The sequence below is a fragment of the Chrysemys picta genome, chromosome 12 (genome assembly GCF_011386835.1).
Source record: "Chrysemys picta bellii isolate R12L10 chromosome 12, ASM1138683v2, whole genome shotgun sequence".
In the NCBI taxonomy this organism is placed as follows: Eukaryota; Metazoa; Chordata; order Testudines; family Emydidae; genus Chrysemys; species Chrysemys picta.
In genome coordinates, this window is record NC_088802.1 from 25,600,626 (window position 1) to 25,606,807 (window position 6,182).

Here is a 6,182-nt window from a genome sequence, read left to right on the forward strand (position 1 = left end):
TCTACACAGGGAAGCTACTGTGAATTTCATCATAGAATCAGAATCAGGGTTGGAAGGGACCTCAGGAGGTAATCTAGTCCAACTGCCTGCTCAAAGCAGGACCAATCCCCAACTAAATTATCCCAGCCAGGGCTTTGTCAAGTCTGACCTTAAAAACCTTCTAAGGAAGGAGATTCCACCACCTCCCTAGGTAACCCATTCCAGTGCTTCACCACCCTTCTAGTGAAAAAGTTTTTCCTAATATCCAACCTAAACCTCCCCCACTGCAACTTGAGACCATTACTCCTTGTTCTATCATCTGCTACCACCGAGAACAGCCAAGCTCCATCCTCTTTGGAACCTCCTTTCAGGTAGTTGAAAGCAGCTATTAAATCCCCCATCATTCTTCTCTTCTGCAGACTAAACAATCCCAGTTCCCTCAGCCTCTCCTCATAAATTCATGTGCCCCAGCCCCCTAATAATTTTTGTTGCCCTCTGCTGGACTCTCTCCAATTTGTCCACATCCCTTCTGTAGTGGGGGGGACGACCAAAACTGGACTCAATACTCCAGGTGTAGCTTACCAGTGATGAATAGAGGGGAATAATCACTTCCCTTGATCTGCTGGCAATGCTCCTATTTATACAGCCCAAAACGCCATTAGCCTTCTTGGCAACAAGAGCACACTGTTGACTCATATCCAGCTTCTCGTCCACTGTAACCCCTAGGTCCTTTTCTGCAGAACTGCTGCTTAGCTAGTCGATCCCTAGTCTGTAACAGTGCATGGGATTCTTCCTTCCTAATGTAGATCAATCTCTAATAATTTTCATATGTCTTTACATTGTGCCTCTTCATATAACCTTGTGGTGGGTCTACCCACGTGTGAATTTCTGTTTGCTAGCAGTAGAACAAGAGCTCTTCCCCCCCCCCCCCACTCTTAATCAATTGCCCTGTTGAATGAATGAGGTGTGGATGAACAAGGCATGGAAGGCAGCACCTCCAGACAGCCTCAACTGTTGGAGAGGGGCTGGGAGCCAGACCCAAGGACAATAAAACGTGTCAAGTGGGCTCATTAAAAACAAGCAGACATACCAACGGCCTCGGGGGTTAGAAGCAAGCACCTTCTTTGGAAACACCCTCTTTGCAGCATTGGGACAACACTCAAAAGAAAGCAGCACAAAGGACCAATGGACACAGACACAGAGTTTGAATCTGGTATAGATTTGCATAAGAGGAAAGCTGCTATAAAAGTGAGGTGTCTTGCAGAGGACCCCGGGTCTCGTCTTGTCAACATGGGAGCATCGATCCGGATCGGCAGAAGCCCGGCTCCACCCCCTCCCCCATCTAACTCACCTGGCCAGTGAAGTTAAGGGGAGCAACTAATTGGTAACAACAAGACGGAGTGTGTTTGTGTGTGTGTGTGAGTGTAAGTGTAATATATTATATGCATATGATACAGTGTTAATGAATACATGTATTACTAATAAATGTGGCGTTTTGTCTTATTCCCCCTAAAAAGATCCTGTGCAGTACTTTAAGTACAACACTAAGTGCAGGACTCTGCACTTGTCCTTGATGAACCTCATCAGGTTTCTTTTGGTCCAGTCCTCTAATTTTTCTAGGTTCCTCTGTATCCCCACCCTCCAGCGTATCTACCACTCCTCCCAGTTTAGTGTCATCTGCAAACTTGCTGAGGGTGCAGTCCATGCCATCCTCCAGATCATTAATGAAGATATTGAACAAAACCGGCCCCAGGACTGACCCTTGGGGCACTCCACTTGATACCAGCTGCCAACTAGACATGGAGCCATTGATCACTACCCATTGAGCCCGATGATCTAGTCAGCTTTCTATCCACCTTATAGTCCATTCATCCAGACCATACTTCTTTACGTTGCTGGCAAGAATATTGCGGAAGACCATATCAAAAGCTTTGCTAAAGTCAAGAAATAACATGTCCATGCTTTCCCCTCATCCATGGAGCCAGTTATCTCATCATCGAACGCAATTAGGTTTCTCCACAGAGGGCTGGTCAGCTCCTCCCCATACTGGGCACAGTATGCTTCCTCCATTGGGTGATTGTTTCCTGATATACCATATAGAGCCTCAAACTAAATGTATACCCCTAATAATAATGAATAAAAACAGTAAGAGGATGAAAAAATGCCACCATGGCTAAACAGCAGAGCAAAAGAGACAGTTAGAGGCAAAAAGGCATCCTTTAAAAATTGGAAGTCAAATCCTAGTAAGTAAAATAGAAAGGAACATAAAACTCTGGCAAATCAAGTGTAAACGTATAATAAGGTCAAGAACGAATCCGAACAGCAACTAGCTAAAGACACAAAAACCAACGGCAATTTTATTTAAAGCCTGCCAAACAGCCAGGCCCGCGCCAGTTCCCGCAGCTCCCATTGGCCGGGAACAATGAACCACAGTCACTGGGAACTGTGAGCAGCTGTACCTGCAGACACTCAGCTAAACAAAGTGTCTTATGGCCCGCCAGGGGCTTACCCTGAACAAGCCACGAACCAAGTTTGGGAACCCCTGATCAAGATAAATCCAGGGTACGTCCCCATCTTGAATACTGTGTGCAGATCTGGACACCCCATCTCAAAAAAGATATATTGGAATTGGAAAAGGTACAGAAAAGGGCAATTGAAATGATTATGGGGATGGAACAGCTTCCATATGAGGAGAGATTAAAAAGACTGGAACTATTAAGCTTGGAAAAGAGACAGCTAAGGGGGGATATGATAAAGGTCTATAACAGAGGTTCCCAAACTTATTTGGCCTACCGCCCCCTTTTCAGAAAAAAAATTACTCAGCGCCCCCCTTTTCAGAAAAAAAATTACTCAGCGCCCCCCTGGAAATCTACCTTCTTTAAGCGAACAAACAGAACGATGCAGTGACAAATTTGTCTTCTTTTATGTATCTATATTTCTACCTACGTCCTACAATATAGTAAAGAAAGATGTGTTATTAGAATATCGCCCACGACATCAGGTATACAGTGGTTTTTGCGTAAGATGGCAAAAGACAACCAAACTAAAATACTAATGAAACTAATAAACTGGGTTTTGTTCTTTGCTCAGCATTAGATATATGTATTTGATATTAAACTGTCAAATATCAAACTAAATTTATCAAGAAATAATTAAAAAATAATCAATATGCAATTAAAAATCAGTTAATAGTTTTAATTTAGTTTGCCCTTATTTAAATAATTGTTCCTTATTAACACACGCCTTATTTACCAATTAACACAGATGATTCGATAGATATAAATAAATGTTAATAGTTAACAGTTTTTTTACGATTTCATTCCCGTTTTCGTTAATATTGTAATAAAAAATGACAAATATATTGACTGTACACTTCAAATAGTACTGTACCGCCACAAGCCTGCTACGATTTTATTATTAGTAAGCACTAGAGACACAGAAACGTACGGTAGATATGTAAGAAAATGTATAAAAATACTCACGTGTAAATTGCTGTTTTATTGAAACAACAATAATACAATTTGCTTTGTATGTGATCCGTAATCTGTAAAGATCGAAGGTATTGAATATGAATAAAAAATTTTAAATACTTATTGCACTATTGTTAACTGCTTTTTACACAATTAAGAAACAATCTAAATTAGATTTCATACATGTCGCCTATTTATAGTATCGTATTGTAAACAAGTCATTACACGCACATAGTCCTGCCGATGCATGCTCGACTTCCCGACAATGCGCGACACGCTCGTCTGCCAACACTTGCTTGTTAAGAGCTGTTGGCGGACTTGACACCTGATCGGTTATAATTTGTGAATTTATTTGGAAAATAAAGTAATCACTACAACTTTAACTCTATGTTACACAACAGATGAAACAAGTACGAACGGTTTTTCAAAATTTTCTTATATTCTTTCTTTATGCTTCCACCGCCCCCTTATTTTTATTCAACGCCCCCCAATTGCACCCGAGGCTACTACTGCCCCCCTGGATCGTTCCAGCGCCCCCCAGGGGGCGGTATCGCCCACTTTGGGAACCTCTGGTCTATAAAATCATGACTGGTGTGGAGCAAGTAAATAAGGAAGTGTTATTTACTCCTCCTCATAACACAAGAACTAGGGGTCACCTAATGAAATTACTAGGCAGCAGGTTTAAAACAAACAAAAGGAAGTATTTCTTTACACAACGCACAGTCAACCTGTGGAACTCTTTGCCAGAGGATGTTGTGAAGGCCAAAACTATAACAGGGTTCAAAAAAAGAACTAGATAAATTCATGGAGGATAGGTCCATCAATGGCTATTAGCCAGGAAGGGCAGGGGTGGTGTCCCTAGTCTCTGTTTGCCAGAAGCTGGGAATAGGCGACAGGGGATGGATCACTTGATGATTACCTATTCAGGTATTCAAGACTATGTATTCAGGGCTGCTCACAGTTGGGGCAAAAGGAGCAATTTGCTCCAGACCCTGCCGTTTGAGAAACCCCCCCTCTCCCCAACAAACTGGGGTTGCAGTCTGGTGCCCAGCCACCCCTCTGTTTCCACCTACGGAGATGGAAATGGGCCAAAGCTGAGTGGCGTTGCATCCCACCTTAGCCACTTGAAATGCTGGGAGGTATGCTATGGGAACATCTGCACTGCATCCTCCCAGCTGCTAGGGGAGCAACTGGGGGGAAAGAGAGTGGTCACATGGGCCAGACAACACCCCAAGACTCAGGACAGCTGCCCTTGATTCTCAGGGTCACATAGGGAATTCGAATGCACTATTATTTATTATTACCATAGCACTAAGTGCCCCGGACATGGCCCAGGACCCCCTTGTGCCACATGCTGTATAAACTCCGAACAAAGAGAGAGTCCCTGCCCCCAAAGAGCTCACGATTTAAGTATATGACAAGAGACAACAGACAGATGGCGGGAGTACAAGGAAACCATGAAACACAGCACTTTGGACTTCTATAACATGGAGGGGATGCATAAGAAAAAGGAAGCAGTGTGGCCTGCTGGAGAGAGCACCTCACTGAGACTTGGAAAACCTGGGTTCTAGACCTGGACATGTCCCTGTGCCTCAGTTTCCCTATATGTCTAAAGTGCTTTGAGATTTACAGCTGTAAAGCAGCAGGTATTATTAATGATTCCCATTCATTTTTGTAGGAACTCGGGTATTCACATTTCTCAGGCAGCTTTTCAAGTCCCAGGCTTAACCTCACTATGCCTCGCTGCCCCATCTGTAAACTGGGGATACCACACCCGGGCGTTGCCCCATCTCACAGGGCTTTAAGGATAAATACAGTAGTGGTTGTGAGGTGCTCAGATGCTATAACGATGAGGGTCATAGAAGCACCTAGAGAGATAGATCCTCCAGTGCGCCTGCAATCCCTGAACAGACAGATCCCCCATGCACCAGCAACCCCGGGAGAGACAGATCCCCCATGCACCAGCAACCCCGGGAAAGGCAGATCACTCATGTACCAGCAATCCCAGGAGAGACAAATCCCCCATGCACCAGCAACCCCAGGAGAGAAAGATCCCCCATGCAACAGAAACCCTGGGAGAGACAGATCCCACATGCACCAGCAACCCCTGGAGAGACAGATCCCCCATGCACCAGAAACCCCGGGAGAGACAGATCCTCCATGCACCAGCAATCCTGGGACAGCTAGATCCTCCCCTGCAGCAGGAAGCCTTGGCTGCCATATCAGCCGCTTGGGGTCACTGGCACCTGGCACATGCTAGACCAGCCTTCCGGCTTCTCTTACCCTGGGGTACGCAGCCAGCCCTGCATCAGGAAGATACAAAGGCTCAAGCTAAATGTCAACTTTGCATCGTCCCCTCCACATTTGCACTTGTAATCCAGGATCTGGGGTTCTGTGCTGCGTGGAGAAGTGATGGCGCTCTTGAGTGCAGCATGATCTAGTGCAGGGGTAGCCAAACATTGATCCCCTGAGCTGCATATGATAATCTACAGAAGTCTGAAAGCCGGGATTGTCTGCTGGGTCTTGGGACTTCATCCCTGTGGCAGGATGGTGGGGCTAGGGTCTTCTACCCTGCAGGGAGGGGGTCTCGGGGCTTCAGTCCTGCAGAAGGCACCTGCTGGGACTCCAGGCTTCAGTCCTGCTCCTGCTGCAGCCCCCAGGCCCAGCAGGTGTGCCCCGCAGGGATGAAACCCTGAGTCCTGGCAGGCGCCTCCCACAGGGCTGAAACCTCTA